Below are 23186 nucleotides of genomic sequence, written 5' to 3' on the forward strand. Positions count from 1 at the left end.
TCCTAGGTTGGGTACTGGAACAGAAAAAAAAGCATTTTAGTGAACAGCTTGGTGAAATAGTACCTTAGTTAACAGTGTTGTATCAATGTTAATTCCAAAGTTTTGACAAACATACCCTGATTACTTATGAAGGATGTCAACATTAAACTGGTGAGAAGTAGTGCAGATTCTCTGTCTTACGTGTGTGTGTGTGTGTGTGTGTGTGTGTGTATGAAGACTTGAACCTGGGAGAATCTGGGGCTTGAAGCCAGAGCCTTCTGCTCTCCCTTGCTTTTATGCCCAAGGCTGGCACTCTTCTACTTGAGCCACAGCTCCCCCTTTTGTGTGTGTAACTTGGAGAGAACAGTCTCTCAGACTTGTCTTTATGAGTTGGCTTTGAACTGGCTCCTCAGATCTTAGCCTCCTGAGTAGCTAGGGTTATAGATGTGAGCCACCAGCACCTACCTCCCTGTACTGTCTTTATAACCCTTATGAAAATATAAAATTATTTCAAAGTAGTTGTAAAACATACATAACATTGCTGTGAGTTACAGGGCAAAGCGGTAGCTCTGAAAAACTTGACTTTTGAGGTCTGGGCAATACTGCCCCAGGTCACACTCTGCCTGAAGAACTACATCAGCTCCGTGAGGATTCTTTAGAAAAATGAATTATATTCTCTTTTCTCCTAGCTGGCTGAAAGAGTTTTCAGGACACTTGATAAACAAAAGCTATACACATGAGACCCTATGATAGCTTCTAATTCATTATTTCTGAAGTGGAATACAAGGTTATTTATTTTTAGTAGTTCTACTTGTAAAGCATCAACTAACTCAACCAATACCATCAAGGTCTCAGTCAGTAAGCTGGGTACTAGATCTGCAAAGATAGGTTAAACAGAGTTCTAGGGTCTCACAGTGTCCTGGAGAAAGGGGTTCTGCTCACTGATTTACCCTGGGGAAAGAGAATCTACCTGTACTCTGTGTGTGTGTGTGTGTGTGTGTGTGTGTGTGTGTGTGTGTGCGTGTGTGTGTGTGTGTGTGTCTACTCTGTGTCAGGTAATATACTTGGTGCTTGGGATATAACAGTGAACAACGTCTGAAAAAAAGAAATACCTCCCCTTAGGGAGTTTATATTCTCATTCAATTTAAAGCCAGGAAAAGAAAAGTGAGAGAAGGGATGGGTTCGGAGCAATGGGTGACAATGTTGTCAGACACCTTGTATTCATAAACTGTTTTGTAGAATAGGAGCTTCTTTTACAACTACTTAAAGATAATAATAAAAAATGTTAAAAATATTTAAAGCCAGGGAACTACTACTACAGTGAACTACTGATTATCATATTTTAACTCAGCACTTACCTTGGGGAGTAACCTTTGGAGTTCATATGGTTTACCTTATGCCTTAATTTCCTTCCATTTGCTCTATTTCCCTGATATCTGGACCCTACTCTTTCATGGCAAGCAAAGGCAATGAAGTGGGTAGGTGAGACAATATAGTCTTGCTTGTAGAGTGTGTAGAGGACATTCTGTTGGACTAAGGAATCAACCTTATTCTTGTAGAAGACCTTGATATGGCTAGAACCTGGGAATTTGTTACATTAGAGATTGTGTGTGTGTGTGTGTGTGTGTGTGTGTGTGTGTGTGTGTGTGTGTGTGTGTGTCTGTCTGTCTGTCTGTCTGTCTGTCTCTCCTAGGGCTTGAACTCAGGGCCTGGGTGCTGTCGCTGAGCTTTTTTTGCTCAAGTCTAGTACTTTACCACATGAGCCACAGCTCCACTTCCTACCTTTTTTTTTTATGCTGAGATGAGTCTCATGACTTTCCTACCAGCAATGGCTTTGAACTATAATCTCAATCTGGTGAGTACCTAGGATTACAGGAGTGAGCCACTGGAACCTAGCTATCTTAGAGATTCTTCACCATGGTTCCTCTCCATTTGTTTCTTTTTTTTTTCTGATAATTCCCAGCAATTTTATTCTAGTTTGTCTTACAGATTCTCAGTAGTGTCCCTTGATGGTTCATATTAAGAGCTTTTTATCTTTTTTTTTGATGTTCTTGCATTATTGCAGGTACATAATTGTAATGACTTTGAATGTTTTCTCTGTTTTGTAAGCTTATTTACAGTATTTACTGTAATTTATGCTACTTTTTTGCAGGTTACTCATTCTATTTCAAGGTAACTTATTCTATTTCAAATTATTTTCATGTTTATGACAATAAAATAACAGCAAAAACTTTATGAAATATATTTTATATAAAATTATGAACAAAAAAGATAGTTTTTACATTTGAAGGGCTGTTGTGGGTCTAGTTAAGGTTAGAATCATTGGGTAACTGCAGAAATTAAGTGATATATAAGCATATATTTGAGAATTTTCAGATATAAGAAATGCTGCTTTTTTGACAAAATTCATTCCCTGACTAGTTAAAAGTGTGTAGTTTTATAGATCTTTTGACATAAACTTTGCCTTGAACTTCACAAATCAAGCATAAATCACCATTAAGACATCTTTAACGTATTTTAGATTGGCGAAAACATACTTCTTAGATTCTGAGACATATGGCAGTCTCACCTAGATTTAGCTGATTGGCCTTCATATTCTACAACCTCAGTTCACATTTAGAAGCCTTTCAAAAGCAGGGATTACAATGGGCCAAATGAGAAGTAGGTCATATTTCTCTTGATGTTTTTCTTGTTCTGTGTTCAGCCCCTTTCTCCTAACCTAGGAGCCTTGAATGGCATGCAAGCCTAGCTCAATTTCTATTTTGGGCTCACGTTGTTTAGCTGCCTTCCTAATCCTAAAAAAAAGTTCCAAAGTGCAAGCTGAATACCTCTCTCTCTCTCTCTCTCTCTGTATATATATATATATATATATATATATATAATAACTAATGTAATATCCACATTGACAGCAGAAGAAAAATTATGTGGTCATATCAATAGATGCATGTAGGAAAAGAATTTGACAAAATCTACCACCTGTTCATAACCAAAATTATTAGTAAATGAGAGAGAACTTCTTTCAAATTGATTAAGAATGCCTACAGAAAACCTAAAGCAAATTCTGTACTTAACAGTAAGAAACTCACTAAGATCATGTTTAAAGTAACTATGTCTCCTCTCATGCCCTCATTGTACTAGAAATTCTAGCTAATGCAATCAGACATGAAAAGGCATTTTAGAAAGTATACTTATCAGAAAAGAAGACTTTTATCTTTTTTGTTAATTACATGCTTATTTATGTGGAAAATTAAATAACAAAACATTGGAACTAATGAATAATTATAGTAATGTTTTAAAATATAATGGTAATGTTTACAGTCAATCACGTTCCTATAAATTCACAATGAAGAAACAGATTTAGGACTGGAGGCATGGCTCAAGTTGCAGACTTCCCTGGCAAGTGAGAGAGCCTATCCAACCAGTACAGAAAAAAGTCCAAAACTTAAATGGAATTTGAAATTGAACACATGATATTATCCCCTAAAATGAAACACTCAGGTATTTTCTTAAAAGAGATATGTACAAAATCCATCCAAAAAAACTAATGTTCTTTTGAACAAAACCACAGAAAAACCAAATGACTAGAAAATGATTTCATTTTTCATGGACAGGAAGTGCTAACACAGATGATCCTCAATTTATGATGGTTCAAACTTACATTTTTCAATTTTAGAATGGCTCTGAAATGATGTATATTGAATAGAAATCACACTTTCCCTTTTGAATGTCGATCTTTCTCTGGGCTTATGATATTCTGTAGGAGTCTCTTCTTCCCTTACCACCTTGAGTACAATGCTTGCAGGCATATGGCATTCACTTCTGGCTTTGATGGTACTCTCTCATGATGTTACTATCAGTAGTGAGCTGGAAGTCCCGGGTAGCCACTCAGTTACAGGCATAAACAATACTGTACGATGTACTTTTTATGATAAGCTCTGATATTTGAAGTTAGATACATTAGATATGTTTTCACTTACAATGTTTTCAATGTATGATGATGTGTTTATTGGGATATACCCTACTTATTATTGAAGAACATCCAGACTGCTAAAACTTGACCTTGTATATGCAATGCATTTCCAATCAAATGCCACTGAATGATTTTTGTATGTATTGACAAATAGATTCTAATGTTGTTTTTTCTTTTTAGTAGGGGCAAAAAATGCTGACAAAATATTGGAGAAAAAATAAAATTGGGATATTGATACTCTTTGTCTTCAAGACGCACCGGAAAGCTCTGGTAATCAAGACAATGTCCTAGTGAATAAGCACACAAATAGAACAGTGGAATAGGACAGACAGACCAGTAATTCACACTCATTTCAATCAGATTCACTGTTTGTTAACCATATAGTGTCAACATAATATCAAGGTTTTCATAATTCTCATATCAACTTTTATTATTTTACATTGCTATTGGGGTTTTTGTTAACTAATATGATACATTATATTTTAAATAGTTCTGAAGGTTGTCTTTAAGTATATGATATATGTTTTTTGATAGAAGGGTTTGAATTCTGTATCACTCTTGCTTGGCTGGTGCTTTACCACTTGAGTCACACCTCTCTCAGGCTGATCATTTTGTTGTGTGCTGATTATTGTGGGAATTGGGAATCACAGGCTTTTTATCTGAGTTGTCCTTGAACTTTGATTCTTTGGATCTCCATCTCCTGAATAACTAGGATTACTGGCATTCCCACTAGAATTCAGCTCATCAATATTTTTATATGAGCACACATTAATGGTCTAAAGAGGTTTGAGTGTGATATTTACAAGTTGTATATATTGTACTTCGATCAAATTCACCTCATCCATGTTTCTCTTCTTAACCACTCTCTCCTCCCGCCTCCTCTACAACAATCTTTGGTGAGTTCCACGGATAGATCATTACTTTAAAATTTCCATAATATTGGCTGGATCTTTGTTCAAATTAAAAGTGTGTACCATCATATTACTGAGTAATTCTTCCTCTTTTTTCCTTCCCCACTCTACTATATTGATGACTGTAGGGGTTCTTATAATTTCAAAGACTGTTTCTGTTTCTTGATTTCTCACTTTTTTACATCCTTTAGCACTTTGAAGCTATGAAAGCAAAACTAATCTTCCCTCTTTGTAAGTAGTTTATCTCAGGTATTTTTTTGTCACAATGACAGAAAGCTGACTAGCCCACTACCAGATTCTGTGGCATACATATTTCAAAAGTTTTCTAAACAAAAATTGTTGCATGCATTCAAATCTTGATTAGATTTAGATGTTACGTTTTTGATTTTAAACTTTTTTAAAGCCTTCTCTTTTTTTCTAATACTTGAGTTAGTGTAACTCTTACTTTTTGGTGGTGGGGCAGGGAAGGGCTTCTACTTTTTCTACTTCAGTATTTTTTCCCCCTGGACTCAAGAATTTTTATATTTTGTGAATTTTCCTTCATGTACTTTTTTTTTGTCAGTCGTGGGGCTTGAACTCTGGGCCTGGGTGCTGTCCCTGAGCTCTTCAGCTCAAGGTGAGCACTGTTCCACTTGAGCCACAGAGCCACTTTCAGGGTCTCATGAGGTTCTTGCTTGGGCTGGCTTTGAGCAGAAATCCTCAGATCTCAGCCACCTGAGTAGCTAGGATGACAGGTGTCAGGTGCCTGGCTCCATGCACTTTTTTAAAAAAGTAATATTTTTCATCCTTCTACAGTCTAAGCTTTTTCAATATAAACTCATGCTTTAATTTGTTCTATCATTGCCTAATATTTTTTCTGTTAATAAATATATTGTCTCAATTTTCTTCCTTCTTCCTGATATTTCTTTTCTTCCCTTGCTGCTTTCCTTCTCTTCCCCCTTTCTTTCATGAGCTCTTAATAATTATGGACCACATGGATAAGTTCTTGGTGTTTGTTAACTACTTGGTTGTTTTTAAAGCATTTATCTTCTTGCTATACTTTTTGGAATTTATTTATTTTTATATCATAATGGATCTTACATGGAATCAATGTAGGGAAGCAAGTTAATTTATTCTCACTGGAAGAAATAAGCAGTTTGTTTCATCTAGAATATTTCCCTTGGAAGGAGTTGCTTTCTCTATCTCTTCGTTCCAAAGGTCCATATTTACTCTGGTTTCTGCTTTCTTTCTTTATATTAAGAATTATAGATATTTCTGAGGGGAGTTCTCATTTTCTTTATATGGTAACACTTTATTGTAATTTTGGAATAAGAATGGTGTAAACCATGCAGTATATGGGGCAAGTAAAGGTAAATGACCACCATGGCTCATACTCTATAGACAATCCCTTTGAAAATAGCCTTGCTTCCCCGCATAGCTTCTTTTACTCTGCATACTTAATATCTGCATGAGCACTTCCTGGAGAAATTAACCTGTACCTAGTTTAAGTTCTTTTTTCATACTGTATATTGTGACATCCTTGGTAATATAGGCACTCTACAAACATTTAATTCTATACTATGTGTCAGGTTCTACTTAAGAAGTTGAAAATACTGAAATGAAAAAGACCAAGTCCCCACCATTATAAAGTTTATTATCTAGTAAGAAAGAGCAGTAATAAAAAAGGTAAGGAGGGTCTGAGCACATAGTTCAGTGCTACAGCACTTACCTACCATGTATGAAGCTATGGATTAGATTTCCAACACCACACATACCCAGTCACCCCATATAGTAGGCAAATGAACCCATAAGAATATTTTAGATAGCCACAAAGGCCATGAGGAAAATTAAGAAATAAAAGTGATTAAGGAGCAATATGTTAGATAGTATTCCTCACTATTAAGCATGCTACCCTCTGCTGCATAAGGAACAATTGTAAATGGAGAGAGAACAGAAGTAGAAGTAAGTATAAAGAGGCAATTTCTAGATGCTCAATGAGTGATGATAGAATGTTCTTAGAGAATGGAAGGTAAACTCTTCGAAAACTAGGTTTTAGTCAGAAATATTTCTCTATGTATCAAACTACCAGAAAGGTGTTCAAGAAACATGTGTAAGATATGAAGAGAAACCAGAGTATATTAAGTGAAGTAAGCCAGACCCAAAGCAACATAGGCTCCATGGCTTCCCTCATTTGTAATAATTAGTATATGTCTAGGATAGTCCTAGCAGAGGATCACAAGAGCTCAATAGCTATCTACATATGACCATATAAGATGATGGTAATTGAAATGAACTCCAAAAGAAGAATGCTCCACCTCCCTAGCCATAAAAGATATGCAAATCAAAACAACATTGAGATACCACCTCACCCCAGTTAGAATGGCTAGAATCAAGAACTCCAATAACCACAGATGCTGGAGGGGATGTGGACAGAAGGGAACCTTACTGCATTGTTGGTGGGAGTGTAAACTTGTTCAACCACTTTGGAAAGTTGTATGGAGGTTCCTCAAAAGACTCTACATAGAGCTCCCCTATGACCCAGCAATCCCACTTTTGGTCATTTACCAAAATGATCACAAACAAGACCATACTAAAGCTACCATCATGACTATGTTTATTGCAGCATTATTTACCATAGCTAAGATATGGAACCAATCCAGATGTCCCTCAGTAGATGAGTGGATCAAGAAAATGTGGTATATATACACAATGGAATTCTATGTCTCCATCAGAAAGAATGACATTGCCCCATTTGTTAGGAAATGGAAAAACTTGGAAAAAAAATATATAAAGTGAAGTAAGCCAGGCTCAAAGAAACATAGGTCCCATGGTTTCCCTTATTTGCAATAGCTAGTATATGTCTGAGTCAAGCAGAAAAGGTCAGATAAGTTGATGTTAGGGAAACGAACCCTAAGATATGTATTCAAATGTTTTTTTCTTTCATGCGATTGTTTCTAACACATTTATAAGATTATTTCTTTGTTGCTTTGTATGTCCCTCCCCCACAGTATAACCCTGCTTTCACTGTATTTGATGTGGGTATAATTTGTGGAGGGGAAGGGAAAAAACAAATCGTTTAAATAGGGATACAGGGGGACCCATGGCAACAATGAGACATACAAGTTGTATGTCGAAAATGAACTGTACAACTTTGGTAGGGCCGGGGGAGGAGGGCTGGGTGGGGGAGTAGGGGGAGGATGGGATGGGAAGGGGAAACAAAGGAGGAGGCTACAATGCTTGATAAGAAATGTACTCATTGTCTTGCCCATGTAATTGTAACCCCTCTGTACAGTATTTTCACAATAAAAAAAAGAAAAAAAAAGAAACATAGGTCCCATGGTTTCCCTTATTTGCAATAACTAGTATATGTCTGAGACAAGCAGAAATGGTCAGATAAGTTGATGTTAAGGAAATGAACCCCAAGATAAGTATTCAAATATTTTTTTCTTTCATGCAATTGTTTCTAACATATTTATAAGATTATTTATTTGCTGCTTTGTATGTCCCTCCCCCATGATATAACCCATGCTTTCACTGTATTTGATGTTGGTATAATTTGTGGAGGCGAAGGAAAAAACAAATTGTTTAACTAGGGATACAGGTGGATCCATCGCAACAATGAGATGTACAAGTCGATATGTTGAAAAACGAACTTTACAACTTTGGTGGGGTGGGGGAGGATCGAGTAGGGTGATGGGGGTATGGGAAGGGATGGGAAGAGGAAACAAAAGAGGAGGCAACAATGCTTGATAAGCAATGTACTCGTTATCTTGCCCATGTAATTGTAACCCCTTTGTACGGTATTTTCACAATTAAAAAAAATATATAAAAGAAATGAACTCCAAGATATAGAAACAACAGGATTTTTAATGTTGTTGTTGATTTTTGTTTTTGTTTATGATTTTTGGTTGGTCATGAGGCTTTAACTCTGGGCCTGGGCACTGTCCCTGAGCATCTCAACTCAAGGTGAGAACTCTACACTTAAGCCACAGAGCCACTTCCAGTTTTATGGTGGTTCATTGGAGTTAAGAATCTCATGGACTTTCCTGCCCAGGCTGGCTTTGAACTGTGATCCTGAGCTCTCAGCCTCCTGAGTAGCTAGAATTACAGTTGTGAACCACTGGGGCCTGGCTTGTTGTTGCTTTTAATGTACTGTATGAAGTTCTTTCCCCCACCCTTTGGCTTATCCCCTGTATTCACTGTTTTTGATTCTGGTACCCTGTATCTTGCATATACATTTATCTGAGTTGGGGAAGGTAAGGGGAATAACAAAATGCTGAAACAAGGACAAAGGGTGAACCAATACAACAGCTATACTCACAAGACACTGGGTTGGAAGTGAACTTTACTACTTGGAGGGGGTATTGGGGGGGGGGATAATTGTAGTAAAATGAGGGAGAGGGGGTGCCAATGTTCAACAAGATATGTACTCATTACCTTTCTTATGTAACTGTAACCCCTCAGTACATCACCTTTACAACAAAATTAAACTAAATTTTAAAAAAGAAACGTGTAATGACTACATGGGTGATGAGAGGGGTATGGAAACTTGCTATGGTCTGAAGAACTGTGATCTCACCCCAACCTTCAATTGTACATTGATACCAACCCCTGCACCTTTGAGGTCATGGTACTAAGAATGGAGCCTTTGGTGATTAGGCCATAATGACTCTGAGTGGAATAAAAGAGGTCTGAGGTAAGAATACGGACAATCAATTATAGACTGAATCTTCCTAAACCATGACTACCCTCACATACTTACTATAGTGAAAAAAACTAACACATTGCCCTTGATGCCAACACACCAAGATTATTATGATATATACTTTGACCATTTTCGACAAATTGATGGTCATTTTGAACGACTTCTTAAGTGAAAGTAACTAAAAACACTGGATTAAGAAAAACCAAATCAACTGCAGGTTAAGTTATGGAAAGGTAGAAATTAGGGCAGTTTTAGAGCAGTGTTCTATTCTTAGCCAGATGTATGTGTGTTGAGTGTCATTGAATGCATGGGTACTGCTGTCTTGTAGAGTCATTCTTCATACTTGATCTCTGTTGGAGCCATAGTTGAATCTCTCTCTCTCTCTCTCTCTATACACACACACACACACACACACACACACACACACACACACACACACACACACATACATAACCCAGAATCACCACCCACCCACCATAACCTTGTTTCCGGCTTCCAGTTTTACACCTAATTCCTCTAATCAGGTATTTTAGCACAAGTAGACAAGACTTACATCAGGAATGTGATGTTGAAAGAGAACTAGTAATACCTAGAGCAGAGACAAATTTCATAGGTTATCAATTATTAGCAAAATGCTTTGAGAATAAAAGATGATGGGTTGTATGAGTTCAAATAATTCTGCTATTAGAAGTAGGTTTTAAATATATATGCATGAGAGAGTCAGTAGGAAAAGGAATTGAATCCTAACATCATAGATTCTATACTTTGGGGGAATTTGACACTGTCATTGCTTGCTGGTACATATTAGAAATATTTAAGTGGTTGGACAATTATAGTGCTAGGAATGAATACATACAAGGTGGATGATGGCTTCTTATTGCTTTCAACTAGGTGGAGCAAACAAAAGAAAATTTAAGGCTCTCATTGAGACATTCAGAGTTTTGCCCACTCATTTAAGTTGTTGCCTTATTTTTTTTTCTCTCCACAGATGTTACTTCATTCATTTGCTTTAAGTTTAAGTTTGGTTCTTTATGTAGATAAGCAAACTCCAGAACAATAATGTATCTCTGATAGTGCCAGTATATAATTTAAAAAGTCCAGAGCCCAATCCACTGTGCCATTATGCCCATCCCCCATTGCATTTGTTACATATGGCTTTTGGTTCCTAGGGCTATCATTTTAACCATGAAATTTAGTGGCATTGGGTGGTTCAGGAAAAATAGTCTTTTTAAAAAGAAAGCAAAACAACTATAATTATTTTAGATTGTAGTCCCAGTACAGAAAACAAGTAATTAAGATCTCTACCTTAAAAACATACATTTCCGTGTAAAGTCAGCTTTGAAACTTTAGCATGATACAATAATCTTATATAATATCTCTTCCCTGAGTTTCCCAGGATATTCTACATACATAGATTACTTAATCCTAATAGCATCCTAGGGAGAAATTGTATGATGTGAATATGCATTTTTTTTTATCCAGGGAAGAAAAGTCAGGGGAGAAAAGATTGCAAAGCAAGTTAGAAATAAGACAAGATTCAAGTTCACAGTGTGTGATAACATTGATGGGTGTTTATAAAATAGGATTCCCACAAACTATATGAGGCAGAAGGTGATATTAGAAGTTAATTGACCTGGAAGGCTTTCTGATGACAGATAATTCATATCCCTTCAGAGGAGTTACAGTTGTATAAGTAAGGTAATGAGTACATTTCTTTTGTTTCTCTTTTTTGTTGGCCATGGGGCTTGAACTCAGAGCCTGAGTGCTGCCCCTGAGCTCTTCTGCTCAAGGTTAGTGCTATACCACTTTGAGCCACAACACCATTTCCAGTTTTCAGGTGGTTAATCAGAGGTAAGAGATGCATGGATTTTCCTGAGTAGGCTGGCTTTGAACCATGATCTTCAGATCTCATCCTCCTGAGTAGCTAGAATTACAGGTGTGAGCCACCAGCACCCGCAGCTACTGCATTTCTTTTCAGTGTTACCCCCTTCCTTATTCTTTCCCATGTTCCTTTCCCCCTGACTCCCCTCCCCTCAAGTTGTAAAGTTCATTTCCGACATAGTGTCTAGTGAGTATCACTTTTGTTTTGGTTCTCCCTTTGTCCCACATTTTCTGTGATTTCCCTTCCCTTCCTCAAATCAGTTAAACTTGAGCTCTTGTGATCCTCTGCTAGGACTATCCTAGACATATACTAATTATTACAAATGAGGGAAACCATGGAGCCTATGTTTCTTTGGGTCTGGCTTGCTTCGCTTAATATAATTTTCTTTCAAGTCTTTCCATTTCCTTACGAATGAGGCAGTATCAATCTTTCTAATGGAAGCATAGAATTCCATTGTGTAGATCTACACACACACACACACACACACACACACACACACACACACACACACACACACACACATTCATTCTACTGAGGGGCATCTGGGTTGGTTCCATCTCTTAGTTATGGTAAATAATGATGCAATGAACATAGTTGTGCTTTTAGCTTTAATGTGGCCTTGTTTGTGATCATTTGGGTAAATGCCCAGGATTGGGATTGATGGATCATAAGGGAGCTCTGTTTAGTCTTTTTTTGGGGGGGGGGGATTGGTCGTGGGACTTGAACTCTGGGCCTGGGTGCTGTCCCTGAGCTTTTCAGCTCAAGGCTAGCCCTCTCCCACTTGAGTCACAGCACCATTTCTGGTTTTCTGGTGGTTCATTGGAGATAAGAGTCTCACAGACTTTCCTGCCCAGGCTGGCTTTGAACTGTGATCCTCAGATCTCAGCCTCCTGAGTAGTTAGGATTATAGGCGTGAGCCATTGATGCCCAGCTGATTCTGTTTCTCCTTCTTTCTTTTCTTTTCTTTTCTTTTTTTTTGGGGGTCCGGTTGTGGGGCCTGAACTCGGGGCCTGGGCACTGTCCCTCAGCTCTGCAGCTCAAGGCTAGCGCACTACCACTTGAGCCACAGCGCCACTTCCGGCTTTTTTCTTTTTGCTTATGTGGTGCTGAGGAATCGAACCCAGGGCCTCGAGCATGCAAGGCAAGCGCTCTACCACTGAGCCACGTTCCCAGCCCTGTTTCTCCTTCTTTCTTTCTTTCCTTTTTTTCTTTTCTTCTCTCTTTCTTTCTTTCCTTTCTCTCTTTCTTTCTTTCCTTTCTTTCTTTTCTTTCTCTCTTTCTTTCCTTCCTTCCTTCCTTCTTTCTTTCTTTCTTTCTTTCTTTTTTTCTTTCTTTCTTTCTCCTTACTTTCTTTCTTTTTCTTTCTTTCATTTCCATCTCATTTCTTCCTGTCATTTATTATTTCTTCCTTCCTACTTTTTTGAGGTTTGGCTTGTTCTTGTCCATTCGAGAGGCTGAGATCTGAGGCTCACTTTTGAATTTTGCACTACCAGGGATTAAAAACCATAGTTTTTCACCCATTTCCCAAGGGCACTACCACTGACCTAACATTTTACTTTATTTTGAGATATGATTTTGCTAAGTTGTTAGGTGTTGCTAAGTTCTTCTCTCAGCCTTCCAAGTCTATAGGAATAAAGGTGTGTGTGTGTGTGTGTGTGTGTGTGTGTGTGTGTGTGTGGTTATTTGGACTTCTCATGGTTAGTTGGGATCTCATAGACTTCTCTGCTTGGGTTGGCTTTTAATCCTGATCCTCTGATCTCAGCCTCCAAGTAGTTAGGATTATAAGTATAAGCCACTGGCACTCAGCCAGACTCTATTCTTATGGTCCAACAGGAGTCACAGAGAAGAGCGAAAGTAGTCAGTCATAACACCAGGTACTTGTATAGCAGGTATTCAAAACCCCAAAAGCCTGAGGAATAAATGAATTTAAAATGTGACTATCCTACTGTGAGAAAATATTAGACACTAAGAATCTAGCTATAATGTAAGCAATATTATAAGCTTAAAATAGCACAGTGAAAGTGTATTTGCAGTTGTGGAATCAGTGGTCTATGTACAAATATTACAAGTGAATTTTGAAAATGTTATTGAAAGTGGAAGGGTCAAGCATAATAAAGCAGGCTTGTACTCTTAGCTAGAAGAGAGGTAGAGGCAAGACCCTTATGAGTTTCTGGCTAGACAGGATAAAGTTAGTAAGACTCTATCTCAAAAACAAAATATAAACTAAAGTGCTAAGAGTTGGGCTTAGTGATTGACAGCTTGCCTAGCAAGCCTGGGTACAAGCCCCAGTACTACAACCAAAAAAAAAAAAAAAGAAAGAAAAAGAAAGTGATAATGAAAAATATTAATATAGTATTGAGAAGAGATGGTGAAGATATGAACCTTGAACAGAAAACAAAGACTATTTTTCTAACTATTTCAAGGTTGCATAAAAAGTATATGCAAACAATATGTATATTTTAATGTGTGAGGATATAAACCAAGACAAAGGAAGGAACTAGATGCTAGAATATGTTTTTGTCATTTTTGTCTAAGTTTTAAAACAATGTAAGAATTAAAGAGAATAATTTGAAAACATTTCTTTAACTATTTGATCTAGTATTTAGTATCTTTTATTTAGAAATCTACATATTTGTTTTTAAAATGTATATGTATTTTATTGAAATACTATAAGAAATGTAAGGTGACTTGGATTTGTGTTTGTGTGTTGTGTGTGTGTAAAAAAACCAAAAAATTGAATTCAGGTATAAATGAAGTGTTGGGCTGTGTGTTTGTAGCTCTTGTCTGTAATCCTAGCTACCCAGGGGTCTAAAATCTGAGAATCAAGGTTTAAAGCCAGCCTGGGCAGAAAAAGTCCATGAGACTCTATCTTCAATAACCAGCAAAATGGCAGATTACAAGTGTGTCTCAAGTGGTAAAGCTCTAGCCATGAGTGAAGTGACCCAGGAAAAGGGTAAGGTCCTGAGTTTGGTACAGGCACAAGAAAAGATAAATGAGAAAAAATGAGCCAAGCACTAGTGGCTCATGCCTGTAATCTTAGCTACTCAGGAGGCTGAGATCTACGGATAGTGGTTCAAAGCCAGCCTGGGCAGAAAAGTCCATGAGACTCTTATCTCCAATGAACCACCAGAAAACCAAAAGTAGCGCTGTGGCTCAAGTGGTAGAGTGCTCACCTTGAGCTGAAGAGCTCAGGGACAGCACCCAGGACCAGCATTCAAGCCCCACAACAGACCAAAAAAAAAAAAAAAAAGAGAGAAAGAGAGAAAAATGAATAATAATAAGCACAGGATCTTTGATATGCTGTAATTTCTCTCTTTCTATATATATGATATTAGCACATTTTTCTGCATGTATTAAAATCAATTAGTTGTTTTAAATTCCTTGGATGGGGAAAAAGGAGAAAACATCATGTTATCGTTTTATTTCTTTTTTTTTTCTTATTATGTTTGTGATCTCATACTCTTATGAACTCTTATTTACTATTATAAAAGCAGTAATTTCATTTTCCCATTGACAAATATTATGTATGTGTTGCAATTGAAGTAATGAAACATCTGGATTTTTCTCTCTCCCCACGATATGCTGGTAGCATCCTGAGAAGATGAGATTAAGTGTGAGTTGACTTTGATTTTGAGAACAAGCACTGAGGATGCTAGTTAACTTACTATTCCCTTCTTCTTCCTTTGCAAAACGAGCTTCTTTTCCTATTATCCCATCCATTTTATTTTCTCCTACTCATTTTCCACACTTTTAACCCTGCAATATGATCATTAGGAAAGTCATTATGTGAAATGTTTGTACTTAATAATGCCTTAGGGGCCCTAGACAAAACCAAAATCAAATGTAGCAAATTTACATAGCAGTATATACATTTCATGAATATCACTTCCTGTAACTTTTAGGAAAATTCCCTGATTTAACCTCATTGGAAGGGATAATAGAGCTGTAAAATTTGTTTTTATTTTTCTATTTTAAGAGCTAGAACATTAAAATATTTGATTTCCCAAAATGTTTGCAGGCTGGATTCACCAGAAGACACAATTTTGGTCAATAGAAAATGCAAACAGAGATCTAAAAGGAAAGAAAGTCCAAGTAGAAATTCTGGGAGAAAATGGTACATGTCTCTCCTGCTTGCTTCTTATTTGAGACACAGATGTCATGGATAGAAGCACCACGATTATTTTATAAATGTGAGAACAAAAGTTACCTGCTAAAAGTGGAGCTCATTGGACTTGATGAAATGAACTATATACAAGCATGGGTGGAGATGGGAGGGAAGGGCTGGGAGGGAATGAGGTAATAGAAGATACTGTATGAAAGAAAATGTACTTCTTACTTGGAGCATGTAATTGTGATCACCTTTATAATAATAATAAAGCAAATTAATTTAATAATAATACACAGCAGAAAGATAAAATGAATGTTAATCTTGGATGGCATTATAGAGATGCAACAAGACTTCCTGATTCTAAATTTATAGTTACATCAAATAAGATCCCATTTCCCTAAACCACTTTCAGAAATGTTTCCTTTTCATTTTAACTGGTATGTATGATCTAGAATCCCCCAGTCAGAGAGTAACTTTTGCTTTTCTCCTTTCAAGAGCATAGAATCCGTTGAAGCATGCTATTGAGCAGAGATGCGATACAACATTTCTTAGAAAAGAAAAGGGGTTTGTTTCATCCCTTCCTTGTAGGTACAGAATTTTTCCTGATGGGTATCATAGTCATCAAGAGAATGAAGCATACAACTGAGAATCACCAATAGATCAGAAAGTTGTCTGTGGTTCTAGAAAGACTGGAGATGAAACTGGCATATAAAAATTGAAAATTCTAGAATGGTACCAAAGAAAGCATGCCACAGTGGGCCCAGGAAAGCCAGAGTAGGGCTGTTTGTTTCTAGCCAATCTGAGTAAAGCATAGCATGCCCCCAAAGACTGGAACTTTACAAGTTATATATATTATTTATCATATGGCACCAATGTGTCTGTTGATTATTTCTGGTATTATTTTGGTAGGTTACATGAATCCTGCTCTGTATATCAGAGTGGCCTAGGAGTGATGAGAAAATTGACAAATGTTATGTGAAACTGCCAGGGTGGTATGACTTTTTTTCCCCCATGATGTCATTAAGGCAAAATTAAATAAAATCATTCAGGCAGAAGAGGAAACCAGGCCAGATTGGTAGCAAACCTACACTCAGAATCTGGCAGCAGCAGTGAACAATGTAAATAAGACCAAGTTTCAAAGAGAATTAAAAAAAAAAAGAGGCCAGAATGGTCCATCTTTTTCAAGGTTTACTTCCTAAGTCAAAACCCGGTAGGATATAGCCAATATATTTTTTCCCCCCAGTAAATCTTGTCTTTAAAACAACAGCTTTATGTTCTGTCTGAGTGTTCATAACTTACTTGACTTAATGACACAGCAGAGGAAGATTTCATTGTACTAAGGCTATGGGCAACATGGATAAAATTAGTTTAGTTGTATTATACCAATTAATTCAATTAAACTCCTAGGAAGTGGGAAAATGGGAATGGGGCAGAGACACGCTGCTCAGGATATCTTGGTTTTAGGGAATCGGGCTTTAGATAGAAAAATTAAAAAATACAGCAAAGTTCTAGGTAAAGAGTAGATAAAAATTAAAACAAAAATAGAAAAGAACATCAAATATAGATCTGTTTTGGAGAAACATACACATTGTGATGGTGAAGACCTTTGGCCTCGGCTGTCCAAGTAAGCAGCTGTGTGGAGAAACGGTCCTAAAGACCAGGTGAAAGTTTAAGATTCCTAAGCAAAAGGACCGAGTCTGTGCATCAGTGTTTTCCTTTCCATTCTCAACTGGGGGTTGTACATGGCAGGCAGTAGGCACACAAGGTGGAAGCAATGGAAATCATTCCATTGTCTTCACACACACCAGGCCATTCTTGGTCCCCAGGTGACAATGATGTACAGGGAGCTACTAGGCTGTGCAGTGTGAGACCACCACCTGGGTATAAGATAAGATATGGGAACCTGGGGTCCTCTCCTCATTACACCTGCACAACCTAGGTACTTTCTCACTCTTGGTTCACACATTTATGTACCATCTTTGCTTTGAACATATTTTGGTTGCCTCTAATGCTCACGCTTGTTCATTCTTTCATCTTTATATTCCCTGAACACTTTAGTGCCTTCTATGTGCCTGGCAGAAAGTTAGATATTAATGTATTGTGATATTTAATAATGCATCACTCTTGTGACTATACATATAAATATGCTCATATATGAATATATGTATATATATATGAAAGATGAGGAAGTTAAATTATCCATAAAAGTCTCAAATGGTAATCAGGATTTAAATTCAATTCAAGATAAAAACTGTCCAATATGGACACTATCTCTCCACCTAGGTTCCCAAATGCAGAGCACATTCATTTAAAGTAAACATGAGGCAGGATCTCAGTACTACCAAACTTGTATTTAGAAAAAAACAAAAGAGAAGGAGGGAAGTGGGAAAGGTGGCTCAGTGCTTGCCTTGCATGCATGAGGCCCTGGTTCGATTCCTTAGTACCACATAAGCAGAAAAAGCCGTAAGTGGCAGTGTGGCTCAAGTGGTAGAGCACTAGCCTTGAGCTGGAGAGCTGAGGGACAGTGCCCAGGCCCAGAATTCAGGCCCCATGACCAGCAAAAAAAAATGACGAGAGAGAGAGACAGAGAGAGAGACAGAGAGAGAGAATGAGGAAGGAGAGAGGAAGAGAGAGAAGAAAGAGAAGGAAGAGGAGAGAAGGGAAGAGAGGGAGAGAAGAGGAAAAGAGGGGAAGAGAGGAGGGAGGAAGGGGGGAGGAAGGAGGGGGAGGAAGAGGAGGAGGAGAAAGAGGAGGAAGAATAGGAGAAAGAGGAGAAGGAAATAAAACCTGCAATAAAAATCTTAGAGTGAGGAATCAAGGAATGGATAGATATAAACTTCAGAATAACGGTTACCTCTTGGAGCAGGAGAAAAATCTAGACATGGTACTGGAAAGAGGTACACAGGTGGATGCATCATATTGATGAAGTTCTTAAGTTTATGAGTTATAATAGAGTTATAATACGGTAACTTCAGTTTTCACATCTCATAAATACCTTGTGATACTCTCTCGTGTGTAGGTCTCAAATATTAATTAGTGAAAAGGAAGCAGGAGAAACCACAGTGGCTTGCCCTTTTTTATTTTTTTTTTTTATTTTTATTTATTTATTTATTTTTTTTTTAAATTTTATTTTATTTTATTTGAGAACATACTGTACAGAGGGGTTACAATTACATGGGCAGGATAATGCATACATTTCTTACCAAGCATTGCATCCTCCTCCTTTGTTTACCCTTCACCTCCCTTCCCAGCCTCCCCCCTCCCTCCCACCCAATCATACCCCCCCTCCCCCCCCCACCGACATTGTAAAGCTGGTTTTGACATGACATTTTGTACTTCTCATTGTTGCAACAGGTCCACCTGAATCCTTAAACGACTTGTTTGTCCCCGTCTCCTCCACATGTTATACTGACATCAAATATAGTGAAAGCAGGGGTGGCTTGCCCTTTTTTATTACTGCGGACTTTTCCAATGAATACTTTTCTCACTTTCTCTGGGAGAATCCCAATCATTGGTTCTTAAATACAGATTCTATTTTGAACTTCATATTTAATTTGGAAAACAGAGGTCAGAATGTCAGACATGAGCTCTAGAAGAAATTATGTGATTAATATGTGTGCATGTACATACATGCACAACTTTCATATCACATTTCCTTTGTCTAGAAGCAAAATTATTTAACAAATGTGGGAAACTTTGTGATTTCTGTTGCTACAGGGAAGCAGAAAGGGTGTAGGGGGGGGGATGTGCACAGAACTGGTGCAATTACAGTCCTGCTCAATCAGGTTTGAGAATAAGAAACCAATAAGCAGGAGGCAGGTTGTCTTCCTTCTTTTTAGTTTCGTTAATCATAGGGTTTGAACTCAAAGACTGGGTGCGGTTCCCAAGCTCTTTTGCTGAAGGCCAGCACGTTACTACTTTGAGCCGCAGCACAACTTCCATTTTTTCTGGTGGTTAATTGGAGATAAGTCTCATGGACTTTCCTGCCTGGGCTGGCTTTGAACCATGATCCTCAGAGCTCAGCCTCCTGAGTAGCTAGGATTACAGGTGTGAGGCACCAGTGCCCGACTATGTCGCCCTTTTGATCAAATCCACACTGATTTAACCTTGAAGAATAACCATTTATCAGACTTGACCAAAAGCACTATCTCACGGATTTAACTGCAACTATTGTGACTTAGTCAAAGAATAAAATCCAACTTCTGAGTGTAGTGTATTTGGTCACTAGTGGAAATGTTTTCTCAGAAGCCTACTATCTTGCAAAATTAGTGTAGACTATTGCTTATGGTTAAATTTAACTTCAGTCTTTTGCATGAAAAATCCATTTCACACTCAATTTGAATAGCAAATCCTTTGGCTGTTTTGCTTTTCAGAACATCTGCTGAAAAGAAGGGCCCAGTGCACTAATGTATTTTCTATGTGGGAATCTCTATTACTTAAGCTGCAGATCACTTTTAAGATAGTAAATATTTCTGGGATAAGAAGGCACACAGCCCTTTGCTCCTTTCTATGCTCTATAAGGTAGCAAACAAGCTTCTTCATGCCTGAGCACCATAGTTTCTTTCCTTTAGGCCTCAAGCAAAATCTTTGGGATGCAACACATCAAAAACACAGTATTTCTTCATTCATTTTCATGGGTAGCAAGGAGTTTGGAATTCCTAGCTGATGTTTCTCAGCATGGTGCATGCCCTCCAGGTCTTCTGCACTGGAGTGTGCCAAGCAGAACTGAATTCTCATCCTTCGCGTGAGGGAAAGCAATACATCTGATCTATGGAATAGATTCAAGCTACTGCTTCAGTAATTCAAAGGATGTAGTTGCAGTCCATTTGCTGTGATGGTGGCTGCACCTATGTCTATAATCTGGTACATTGAATATTCATCCAGGAACTGATCCTTGCCTTCTATACCACAAGCATACAGTTTTCTTACGTCATTACTTTCACCTTTTATTTACAAGAAGGATGTAGAATTTTAAAGAACACTTTTCAGAGAAAAAAATATTTAGAGATTACATCCTTATTCCTTATTGGACCTCTTGAGGAGCTTACTATACAGAAAGAAGCAATTGAAATTGCAAGCCAATTATACTTCCAAGGTGCCAAGACACTTCGACAAAAATTCCACTGAATAAAGACACTAGAGCAATAAATACTGCCCGTTGGAAAAGGATGCTTTGAATTTTAAGAGGAATGTTTAGAGAAAAATAATGGTATGATTTTCAAACGTCAAGTACCGTATGCTTTAAAACAAAAGAAAAAGGACTAGAGCTTTACATTCTAAAGTAGTTTGATTATTAAGATGAAAGAAAAGGACAATAAATGAGTGCGACAGCGCTTCTATGTCAAAACTTTCAGTTTTAACTTTAATCTCACTAAACAAAATGATAATTTTGGTGTCTATTTTCCTGAACTTACCTCCAGCGGCGACCTCTATCACCTTTCAAATCTTCTGTCCCCTTTCGTGCTTACAAAACACTTGCCACACCTTGATTTCTCTTCTGAATCTTTTTTTTTTTTTATCTCGGGGCTTGAACTCTGGGCCTTTTGGTAATTTGCTCAAGGTCTTTTTTTTATATTCCAGATACATTAACCTGAGAATGTTGTTTTATTTTGTCCAATAAACAGATTATATATCATTTCTGTTGCCAAATTCAGGAATACTTTTTCATGTGTTCAGTTATATCATCAAGAATATCACAAGAACACATCTATGTCTTCTAATTAGTCATTGGAAGTAGGTGAGGTTGAAAACTTAAAAAAATGTGCTTTCTGGTAAAATGCAAACTTCTGTAGGAAAACGTTAAGCATGACCTGAAACTCAAATATAGCATGAAAATGGCTGTAATTTTCTTGTACATTTAGACCATCTTGATCACAAAATGCCAAAGCACCATTCAGAGAAGAAAATGTAGTATATGATAAAATTCAACATTTTTACTATTTTTAAAGAGCAAAACAATTTCAAGAAAAGTCACACAAGCAGCAACATAGCAAGTATATGTACATATATATTTATGTAAGTATGTGTATAGGTAGAGAGACATTTCTCAATAATAGTAAAATACTAATATTTTAATATTTTCAGACAAATGACTTAAAACTTTGGTGAAGGTCTGGGAGATATTTCAAAATCCTTAAACTAATATTTCTAATTATAAAGAGTTTTTGTTGTTGTTTGCTGGTCCTGGGGCTTGAACTGAGAGCCTGGGCGCTGTCCCTAAGTCTTGTGCTAAAGGCTAGTGTTCTACCTCTTGAGTCACAGCTCCACTTCATTTTTTTTTGATGGAGATAAGAGTTTCACAGACTTTGCTTTGAACTGTAATCCTCAGCCTCTTGAGTAGCTAGGATTACAGGTTTTAGCCATCAGCACCTGGCACCCAATTAAAAAGTTTAAAATGGGGTGGTGATAAAAGAAAGGAAATAGAAGTTTAAAACAAAATGTACATTGTATGGACACATATTTCTAAGTTGTTTTTTATGAAAGAACAACATAGGACACTTAGAAATATTAGAAAATCAAGGTATTTGTTGCATAACAGTGACCTTTGTGTGTGTGTATGGGTGTGTGTGTGTGTGTGTGTGCCAGTCTTGAGACTTGAACTCAGTCCTGCACATTGTCCCTAAGCTTTTGTACCTAAGGCTATTGCTCTACTACTTGAGTAATAGCTTCATGTCTGGCTTTTTTGTTGGTTAATTGGAGTTAAAAGTCTCACAGACCTTCTGTCCAGGCTGGCTTTGAACTGCAATCCTTACCTCTCAGCCTTCTGAGTAGCTAGGATAATAGGCATGAGCCACTGGAGCCCAACTAACAGTCATCTGTCAAAATAAGATTATTAAATTAAGTAGTTCTCAAGAAAAGTAGAATAGTAGCTCTACATGTTAAGTAAAACGAATTTTTTCAGTTCTTAACATATATAACTGGACATTGCTGTGTGTTTGATGAAGGATTGTTATGTCTTACTAGGAATGCACAGTCCCTTGTTTGCATAGATACTGTTGGTGCACCTGTTGTACAGCACTTTATACCTCACACAGTCTTCTGAGCAACCATGCGTTTAATAAGTGTGTTTGACAATACTTAGGAGTGGCAATATCATTCTCCACCTGCATTCCACACACTTGTAAAAAGCTTTAGAGCTTGAAGACAGCTTTCCTGCACGCTATCCCCATTGATCCTGCTCACAACATTCATAGGCAGAACAGGGATCGTTATCCTTATTTTAAGTTACACAGAGTGAAGTGATTGCATTCATAGTTGTGTAGTGCAGAAAAGCCCTTGTGCCACTCATTCTGCTTGTGATGAGGTTACTGGGAAAAGCTTCATTCTATAATAACACCAGAGGAGAACAAAATACTGACGTTTGGGGTCACTTAGACCAAGAAGCAATAGCAAGATAAATATCAAAGAATTTTCATTTTTCTTGGAAACACATACATTTATTAAATATTTATACATTCACAATGTAGTTATATAACATATAACATCTGTGATATAGTTATATAATTCATATAGTTATGCTAACCTATAACATATGTAATATTAATGATACATAGACTACACTATAATATATACATAAATCTAAATGTTAAGTTTTATGAAGCTAAGAGAGTTAATCTTTCAGATATGAGCTGCTATAAACAGAAATGGACATG

The sequence above is a fragment of the Dipodomys spectabilis genome, unplaced genomic scaffold (genome assembly GCF_019054845.1).
Source record: "Dipodomys spectabilis isolate Male_0828 unplaced genomic scaffold, ASM1905484v1 ptg000002l, whole genome shotgun sequence".
Classification (NCBI taxonomy): Eukaryota; Metazoa; Chordata; class Mammalia; order Rodentia; family Heteromyidae; genus Dipodomys; species Dipodomys spectabilis.